At 36.1% G+C, this 10,200-nt stretch overlaps 1 protein-coding gene across 1 annotated transcript in view; it reads left to right on the forward strand.

Annotated features, from left to right (window-relative positions):
- LOC109039912 (ATP binding cassette subfamily D member Pmp70) overlaps positions 1-9,935 on the forward strand; it is a 135,093-nt gene extending 125,158 nt beyond the window's left edge. Inside the window, exon 18 of the transcript XR_002009771.2 lies at positions 4,669-9,935. The gene's annotated coding sequence lies outside the window, so the exon portion shown is untranslated. The remainder of the gene's footprint in view (positions 1-4,668) is intronic.
- The last annotated feature ends 265 nt before the right edge of the window (positions 9,936-10,200 follow it).

The following is a 10,200-nucleotide window of genomic DNA, read 5'->3' on the forward strand; positions in this document are numbered from 1 at the left end:
CATGTATTACTATAATTATAATATTGTATAATATTTATTGATATTGAAATACTCAATAATATTATAATTAAAATTAACCGTAATCGTGACTGTTCCCAAGAAAGTACTAGTTTTCCGCCATTTGAAGGTTGCCATCCTGAAAAGGATCTGATATTTTTTGAAAATAGTGTCCAGCTCATGTTTAGCACTTCATATAAACCCGCCCACCAAGTTTGAAATAAACCTGACTGTAGGTTCACAACATATCTTTCTATAGCCATTTTGAACCTAAATCAATGGAGCTATTTTTGTTTCCATGTATACATACATACAAGTCGCTTTCACCTAGCCACCACAGTTTCCTATCCTCCCATAGTCTTACTCCCTGTCCCTATCATCTTCTCCTAGGAGAATTTTTTCTTTTTAAAGTATCAAGATCTAAAGAATTTGGTTGTACTCAACAAAATATTCTCAGCTTTAGAGGAATTTTGAATCTTCTAAAAAAATTTCCAAATTAGTTTGGCAACAAATGTAAAGAAATGTGAATTGGATCTGCTTTAATCTCTTCGTTTTGAAGTTAAGGAAAAGAAAATTTATGATGGTCATCTTAAATTTCAACATCTAATGCATTTAACACCCCCCCCTTCCATCCATGTTCGGGGTGAGAATGGTGGTCCTTGCATGAAAAAAGTTATAAATTCTGAACATGTCATTCTAAGGATCGAAAATCATGTCTGTTCGAAAGCAGAATCCGAATTTTTGAAAATAAATTATTCCAGAGATCTTGGTGCAAGAAGGCTACTGCAGTTGCCATTTATGACAAACATGATCTCCTGTGGGTTTGTTACGAGCAGGAAAGCAGTCTGGAGGGCAAGACTTCGCCTACCAAAGACCATCAATGCACACAAAGGTCTTTCCTCTTTTAATGAGCAATATGTTAACTGTAAGATCTGTTGTATTAATCACTTTAAGGAACCCTTGTCCAACGAACTAAACGTCCAGAATGGCTGACTAGTGCAAACACTGCGTAACACTTTGAAATTGATTTCGCTTAGGTGCACTTGGGCTCACACTGCAAGCTGCCATCTAAACCCATGTTAAACTCTGCCCAAATTTTGCTAAATATTGATGAATAAAGTGATAGCAATGAAAAGAAGGCATCATGATCGCTTCTTACAAGGTCCTCTCGTCTTCTCAAATAATAGGAACTTTGAAGGCACTTCAATTAAAATTTACAAAGGTGGAAATTTTCACTTGTAATTTTTATGGGCAAGACGCGGTGGAAATTAAGATTGAGGTAAGGTATACTTGCGCTCCCTTCCTCCAGCCTTTAAAAATTGGCCCATGCGCGTTACGCAGGTTCCCTATCTGGCGGCCATTTTAGACGTTTAGTTCGTTACCCTTGTCTGCTTTGGAAATAGGTTCCCTTTACATTTCTTAGAATCCTGGTTTTCACCATAACCCACAGGGTGGTCAACGAACACTGTTCATCCTGCTGTAACTTTTTACCTAATTGTGCTAAGGGTTTGAAACTTGGGGGATATTCCTAGGTCAAAGGGAGCATCCTTTGGCCCCCCTTCCTGTAAAATTTTAGAGGATACTTCTGGGAGGGGGGAACGGACCCAAACTTTCTTTTCAAATCAAAAGAAGACCCCTCCATGATATCTCGTTCGAAAGAACTTATAAAAAGAAATTTTTTGCGCAAACCAAAAGTTATCATCCTAAAAAGTTTCCAAATTGCGGCTGGTTAAAGTTCGAAATAGCCGAAATTGGCATCTCGATATTTTTCCGATATATTTGCCTGATATAAGGAGTCTGGAGGTATTTCGACACGAGATTTGACAACGAATTTGACATTAGATTCGTGAAGAAAACCCGAATTTGTCTAAATGGCGACCAGGTAAATTTTAAAATGGCCGAAAATTGACGACCTCGGTTTTCATCCGAATCAAACGACAGATTCTTCTTTTCAAGCCAGAATTCCATCAGATACTATGTTTCAGACAAATCCATCCGCAAAAAACCGAAGCTGCCAGTTTTCGACCCTTTTAAAAAATTCGGATTTTTCTCACTAATCTAATGTCAAATTAGTTTTTCTCGTGTCAAAATACCTACAGATACCAAGTTTCAGGCAAATCTATCCGGCAAAAAACCGAGTTGCCAATTTCGGCTGTTTCGAACTTTAAAGCGGCCGCCATCTTGTTTTAAGATGACGACTTCGGGTTTGCGCGAATATTTTTTTTTTTTTGTGCTCTTTCGAACGAGATATCCCAAAGGTGGCCGATTTGGAAAAAAAGTTGGGGTCTGTTAAAGAGGCTGTCCCATTTTCCATAGGAAATGGCCGCAAGAGATTTTCCATCCATACTTTCAGGAATCATAACGGATCATTGGAGAGGCCTAAATCCGGTGTACTTTTCCGTCTAGCCCTCCAAGGGGGGAGGGGGGAGGGGGTCAAAGGTCAAACGCACAGACCGCCATAACTTTTGAACGAAGCAACGGATCAACTTGATCTTGGGCTCAAATAAGAGCTCTTGACAAGACCTGTACATTAATTAATGGACAAAAACAGACTTTAAAGTCTGTTTTTGGTAATTTTTAAATGTGAAAAAAATCATTGTTTGATTTTTTATTTTGGGTTTTTCTGTAAATGGGAACGCATGAATCCTTACAAAAATCAATTTAAATGAAAGCCCTTGCTTCAAGCTTTAAAATGAGCTATCGTTGAACCTGGGGAAATGAATGGTTTAAAAATTATGACCGTTCACAGTTGGCGCGCTATTTTCGAAGCGCGCGGAGTGTATACTCGCGTGCCATCCCTCCCTACCTTTTCCCCAGGTGCCCATTTCAGCTGATAACGGATACAGAAAGGTCCAAAGCTTCTTCCACCTAAAGAATGACCAATCATTGGTGCAAAATTACTTTAATTTCTAACGAAAATGGGAAATAAAAATAAATTAAATGCTAATAAACGACAAGACGCTGGCCTACATTATTTTTCCGCCCCCCCCCCCTCCGCATGATTTCATATTTAAAAGCCAAATCAAGCCTCTTTTACTGCAAAATACACTCAAAAGCTGTCGATAATATTTGTAGGCTCTAGTACGCAACTAGCCGGCCAGCACTTGAAACTCGCATTTACTACTGAATATTTATCCCTTACCTCTCTCTAACCTATTCCCCTCTCATCAAGACTTACCTGCACGGGAATAATCAGATACCGCGATGATAAGAGGCTTGATTTGGCTTGATCGGAGAGAGGTGAGGGATAAATATTCAGTAGTAAATGCGAGTTTCAAGTGCTGGCCGGCTAGTTGCGTACTAGAGCCTACGAATATTATCGACAGCTTTTGAGTGTATTTTGCAGTAAAAGAGGCTTGATTTGGCTTTTAAATATGAAATCGTGCGGGGGGGGGGGCGGAAAAATAATGTATGCCAGCTTCTTGTCGTTTATTAGCATTTAATTTATTTTTATTTCCCATTTTCGTTAGAAATGAAAGTAATTTTGCACCAATGATTGGTCACTCTCTAGGTGGAAGAAGCTTTGGACTTTTCTGTATCCGTTGTCAGCTGAAGTGGGCACCAGGGGAAAAGGTAGGGAGGGGTGGCACGCGAGTATACACTCCGCGCGCTTCGAAAATAGCGCGCCGCGCCAACTTTGAACGGTCATAACTTTTGAACCATTCATTTCCCCAGGTTCAACGATAGCTCATTTTAAAGCTTGAAGCAAGGGCTTTCATTTAAATTGATTTTTGTAAGGATTCATGCGTTCCCATTTACAGAAAAACCCAAAATAAAAAATCAAACAATGATTTTTTTCACATTTAAAAATTACCAATAACAGACTTTAATGTACAGGTCTTGTCAAGAGCTTTTATTTGAGCCCAAGATCAAGTTGATCCGTTGCTTCGTTCAAAAGTTATGGCGGTCTGTGCGTTTGACCTTTGACCCCCTCCCCCCTCCCCCCTTGGAGGGCTAGACGGAAAAGTACACCGGATTTAGGCCTCTCCAATGATCCGTTATGATTCCTGAAAGTATGGATGGAAAATCTCTTGCGGCCATTTCCTATGGAAAATGGGACAGCCTCTTTTGGGGGGCCAAAAAGTAGCTCCCTTCGACCTAGTAACATCCCCCACGTTTCAAACCTTTAGCTCAACTAGGTTTATAGTTAGAAGAGGGGGAGGGGACTTCACAGACACCTTGTAGATCTGGCAGAGGTCTTACCATGTGCCCACTCTAATATTCCTCTGTTTATGTATAACTTATTAGTATTTGAGTGCCTTTGCTACTGTTTCCTTCGTTTAGCTCTTCTCCCAGTGATTGAATCATAACTTTTTTACTCTCCTAGGAGTCTTTATTTTCAGCATTTTCCGACTAAATTTTTTTTTTTTTTTCTATTCACCTTAAACCTAAAAATTAGTTTATAATAAATAAATGTATTCACCCCTTTAAATGCTGAATTGAATTCTAAATCGACTGTAGAAAACATTTTGGCTGTGTGTATGATTATTCGTAGCTTCAGGCATGTTCTTTTTTAATCTTGCCAAACTCTTTCAAGCTTCCAAGAAAATCTCACGAAAATTCATCAATAAAAATTGATGGGTGAATCTCTCTTATATAAAGTCGAAACTTATTGATTTTATCTTTATGATTTTATTTTAACTTTAAATGAGAGTCTTGCCATTTTTTTAGCATTGCAGGTTTCAAACTTAGACCAAAGACAAGCGGTGGTTAATCTCAAAGTCACTAATGCTGTTTCGAAACATCATCTATTTTAAGTGCTTCTATCTAGTGTCCAGCTTAAGAAATTTTCAAAAAACTCTTACTGTTAAATTGCATGCAATTCTAAATCTTTCCACTTTCCTTTTAATTAATTGATTCTGATTTCATAATATCATTTTAATGAATATTCTGAGCATCATAATGTATTTAATCAGTTCTCAGGTTAGGAAAATTCAATAATGACCTTTGGAATTTAGTTTTTGCCCCTGTCAACATGTTCACTACCAAAACTGTCACAGTGACCGGCATTTTGAACAGCATGTCGCTGTGCAATTAAAGCACTGTCAACAGGTTCTTGAAGAAATAGACTACATTTTGCAATGAGGAACCACTATTTCTAGCTCATTTTAGAAACAGCGTATGAGCCATTGAATTCCCTATGCAGAAAGGTGCTTTTATGGAAGAGCCAGTGATAGTGGTTCCTTATTGCAAAATGCAATCCAAATAATTGTAAAGAAGTAGTCATGCACATATCGTTAGGAAGCGCGATCGTTACGATAATGGGTAGAAACCTTTTTTTGAAGTGTTCCAATTCCGCTGTTTTTTCCGTGCTTTTCTGGCCTGGCAGGAACTATTTCGAAAAACATTTTTTTAGTGAACATATTAATTTTCATATCAATACTATTTTTTTTGTTTTTTGTAAAAACTCAAACAAGGCATCAATTCCTTTCATAAAAAAGGGATTTTATTAGCGTTACTACATTACTTTATGAAGGCCAACTGCTCCAATGGAAGTAGTTTGAATTTGATGCTGCAAAGTCTCTGCTGCTTTTTTTTTTATCATTTCCAAAAGATGGTATCCTTGGAGTTTTAGACCCTGCTCAGTGCTCTTCTCTTGATACTCTTTTTTCTGACCCTTTAAGGACTCTTTGCCCTGAATGCAATTATAATGATCAGCAATATTCCTCAAAAAATTACACGAGGATTAAGAAGTTTCAAAACTTTGAGGACCCAATTAAACAGATTTCATACTTGGCGTTAAAATTTTGATCCTTGCGATAATGCAAATGATTGGGTATTGAATTTAGATCAAAGAGGAAATCTTGACCCTGCACTATATTAAAAGAATTTAGGGACCTCAAAAGGTTTTTTGACTTAGCAGTTATTGATAATTTTTATTTCGGTGAGGGATGATGAATATTTTATTGATTATGGGATAGGTCATAAATAAACTATTTATTAACGAATGGGCAAAAACGCATTATTAAGAATTCAAAAATAATAATGAAGAGTGTTTCTTTTGAAATGTTGTAAATTTTCAAGTTCATCAAAATTAATGTCCATAAGAAAGAACAAATTAGGTTTGATTTCATTTTTTTAATGTATATTTGCAGTTTCAAGGATCAAACAAGAGAATACGATTAGATGCACGGACCATCTCTGAACATAGCAAGCAATTTTTTATTTTTACTGCTGTCTAAGTCAGTTTTTTTATCTTTTCAAATCAAAATAGGAAATATTCAGCCATAGCGTATGAACTGCTAATTTTACACTGTCCGTCACTAAAAGCCTTCAAGATTAATCGACAATTAAAAATAATTTTACTTGATTAAGAGAATCTCTGGTTGCCTTGGATGTTATCTTTACGCCTTTTTACCTTATGCATAAATATGAAGAGGATACAATGATAAATTTTAATTCCTCACGTATCTGCTAATCAAACTTATTTAGCTTGTGTTTCAAGAAAGAGGGTGTAAAAAGAAGAATTTCTGACACATTTATCAGGGTTGCCACAGTCAGGGAAAAGCAGGGAATGTCAGGGAATTTCAAAAAGTCAGAAAAAAACCTGGAAAATATAGGGAAAATGATGAAAGTGTCAGGGAAAAATTTCAATGCACCTTTATTTTCTTTCTAGAATGGATTTGACATTTGGAACAGCAAATTTTGTGTGAATACTATTTCGAATTATGTCTTTTTAACCATCTTACATATCCTCAATTTTTTGGGAATTTCACGCAAATGTGTCAGGAAAATCAGGGAAATGTCAGGGAAAATGAGTCAGTCAAGTCATTTTTTTTTATTATGTCATACGAAAGTAGTAAGTAACCGAAGCTTACAGTTTTTTTCCTAATTTTTTTGATGACTGCAAACTGGAGAAAAATTTATTTGAAAATGCCAAAATTAGAGTGGCCTAAAACGGCGTTTGAACGGCTCGTAGGTTTCGATTATACACGTCACGATCAATATGGCGGCGGAATGCGTAGTGGAAGAATACACGGCGGCGTCGCGTCGGCGGTGTGTTTTTGTTGGTCGATTGGAGGTTATGTAGGTTACTTTGTTTGAGATTTATACCCATTGTCCTCAAGATGAATCTACAGCGGTGCGTAGTAAGACATTTTTCCACGCAGGGAGCGCCACCGTTGTGTTTTGATTTTTTGGTCCACGCTATTAGAGTCCGTACAGCCCCACATGAGTCCTTGAGCTTTTATGAAAGAAAGGAATTTCTGTTAAAATCGAAGAGTCATAAGTTCTAGCTATAACATTCTTCTTTCTATTGACTCTGAAAAATACGTGAAAAGTAATTTCTGAAACTTGATCCCAGAAAAAAGTAGGGTTAAATTCGATGACCATGATGCAACCAATCGCGAGTGATCGCTCTCAGCAGTTGCAGATATCTCTCTCCCAGCGATAGCTATCTCCTCCGCACTTACAGATATCCCATAAGAGAAACTGGGATCAAGTTATAGCTTTTATTATTAAACTTTCAAAGCTCGCGGTTGTTTCTAAGCATTCCAGATATATACCGCGTGGCGGTAGTAAGGAGGTTGGCTTCGTCGCCGCCACCTCCCCGTCTATGACGCGTAGATTCGAAGATTCACGGCGGTCGATTCAAACATGTTTCCGAGGACCCCTAAAAAGGGAGCGCTATATCTCCGCGGAGACAATTTTTCGTGAAATTTCAACGTGTGCATCGATCTTCTCGCACTGAAAACTGAAAGATTCGACTATTTGCAGGCAAATCCCTTCCGAGCTGAACTGACTCATTTCATTATCTTAATTTGGTGGCAACTCTGATTTATTCAAATGTTGAAGTTGGTCTTGTAATTGACGGATGCGAAATGCAGGATGCCCCCACTCGTCTATATTTGAGTTGCCACTGACATTTCTTGATACTTGTATCCTATCTTCCCACTCAAAGCCCAACAAAGGACAACTTTGTGGCTTGGGCCCGTGTGTAAAAAAATAAAGACTTCAAATGGTCATTTACTGTCTTAAAACATGGTTTTTGTGTATGTTGCTTTGTCTGTTGCTAATGCCTCTATACCCAGGCAATAATAATCTGTCACAACCTTAATGCTCAATCTCGTAGCGCTCGGGATCCTTTCGTAAATAAATGGTTGAAATTGTCTTATTGATTATATGAAACATCTTCATGTGGTGCATTGTGTAACTGCTTCATTAGAGATTTAAAACCATATATTGTTTAGTTTTTTTTTTTTTTTTTTTTTTTTTTTTTTTTTTTTTTTTGTATCAGGATTTTACTGTAAGATCTAGAGCGAAGATGACTCTGTGAATATTTTATTTAAATCTTGCCTTGTCATAATCTTTTTTTTCTCCTTTGTTTATAAAAAATAGCATTTTCAATTTCAAAACAAAAATAAAATACTCATATTTAATGAAACAACTTAAAAATATAAAAGTAAATGCTTTTTAAAGCCAGAGATTGTAAAAAAATAAATAAATTAAATATACCTATTTTCTCTTGCTGAGTGTGTCCTCCCCCCTCATGTATAATTCGGAGGCTGATTTCACGTGTACATAATGAGCACCTGTGAAATTGAGAAGGAAGTGTCCTACGCTTATGTACTGGTAAAAAGTATGATAAATACCAAAAACATTGGACGAAACGAAAAAAAGAGAAGAATAATTGTTTTACCTCAATCATTGCTGTCTGAATCAGCATAGTTTGAATCAACCTCGTCGTAATCTTTGCCCATCGCATCTTTGTCTACTAATATTTAAAAACACTCCTCTGCCTTGATTTTGTCCCACTGAAATTTCTCCTGTCTCTACTACACGCATACTTGTAAACCGTACATGTAAAAATTGAATTTATTTCGCCAACATCACCACTTATTTTCCTGTCACAGACTTTTTCACTTTCTTAAATAACTGATAATTTTTCCTTTCCAGGATATTGCGTTTTTTTTTTGAGGTGCCATTATGTAAAATTCGTATTATTTATAAACTGTAAATCTTTAAAGCCACTGAGTCTAAAACTGTACTACCGAGAGCCGTTTAAGCATACAATATATTTACAGTGACAAAACTGAATTGCGGATTAATACCTTTTCCTCAAAAAATCAGCCCTGTCCCTAATCCTCAATCAAAACATAAGTCAGGGAAAGACTGAGCATGAAATAAATGAAGCTATCTAACTATGCTAGGAGAAAATTGGAGGGATAAGTTAAGCCTGACGCTTGTTATCCTGTATCTGCACTGCAGTGTGTCCAACATTGCAGAAGCATGGCATCACATGAGGGTGGTGATTGGGCACTTTGACTGACGGAAAAAAGTCAAATCCTTAACTTTTGCATATATTGTGTTGCAGACTTTATGACCAATCAGAAGTGACAAAGAAGTGCACATTTCACCCGAATAAATACAGGACATTAAGTAAAATCACATTCAAACTGAGAAAAAATATATTTGATTTTAAAAAAAAGTAAAGAAAAATATGATGAAAATTTTTATTTGCACCGTTATCAAGTTTAGTAAAGGCATCAAACGTAAAATTCTCTCAAAAGTACTCTCTATGTCTTTTTTATTTATTAGTTATTGTTCGATTTTCATCCTGCTTTGATAGGAAGTGAAAAGGAGGATAAAAAAATCGCTCTTTCTAAAGGTCCTGTTGTGATAAGAATTGGAAATACAAAGTTGTACATACTTTATTGTTAATACATTTCTTCCCTTGCCAATAGTGAGATTAAATTGATGTATGGTGAGTTTTTCTATTTACCTCTTCATGTTTGTTTTTAAAAGAAATCATTGATCTGTATCGAATATTTCTTTACCTATTCATGTTTTTAATTTGGTTTGTTTGTTTGTTTATTTTATTTCATTTTAATTTGTTTTATATAATTTTATTTGATTCTGCTGTAGGTAATAGGTAGTGGTCTATGTTTACTTTTATCTTTGTAATCGTTCAAATATATTCAGTTATTTTGTTTTTCCAATTTTTAAATTTTTATTTTATCGACGATTTCCTGGATGGAAGGTTAAGGAGACAGAAAATAAATGTGATTTACCCAAATGGAAATAAAATATATTAGGTCTAGCAGCAGTTTGGCGGCAAAATAGGGCGTTGGGGCAACTTAGAATAAAATTAAAAACAAAAGTAAATTGAACAACAAATGTGTGCAACTTAAAATAAAATTAAAAACAAAAGTAAATTGAACAACAAATGTGTGCAACTTAGAATAAAATTAAAAACAAAAGTAA

Source organism: Bemisia tabaci, unplaced genomic scaffold (assembly GCF_918797505.1).
Source record: "Bemisia tabaci unplaced genomic scaffold, PGI_BMITA_v3".
NCBI classification, from domain to species: Eukaryota; Metazoa; Arthropoda; class Insecta; order Hemiptera; family Aleyrodidae; genus Bemisia; species Bemisia tabaci.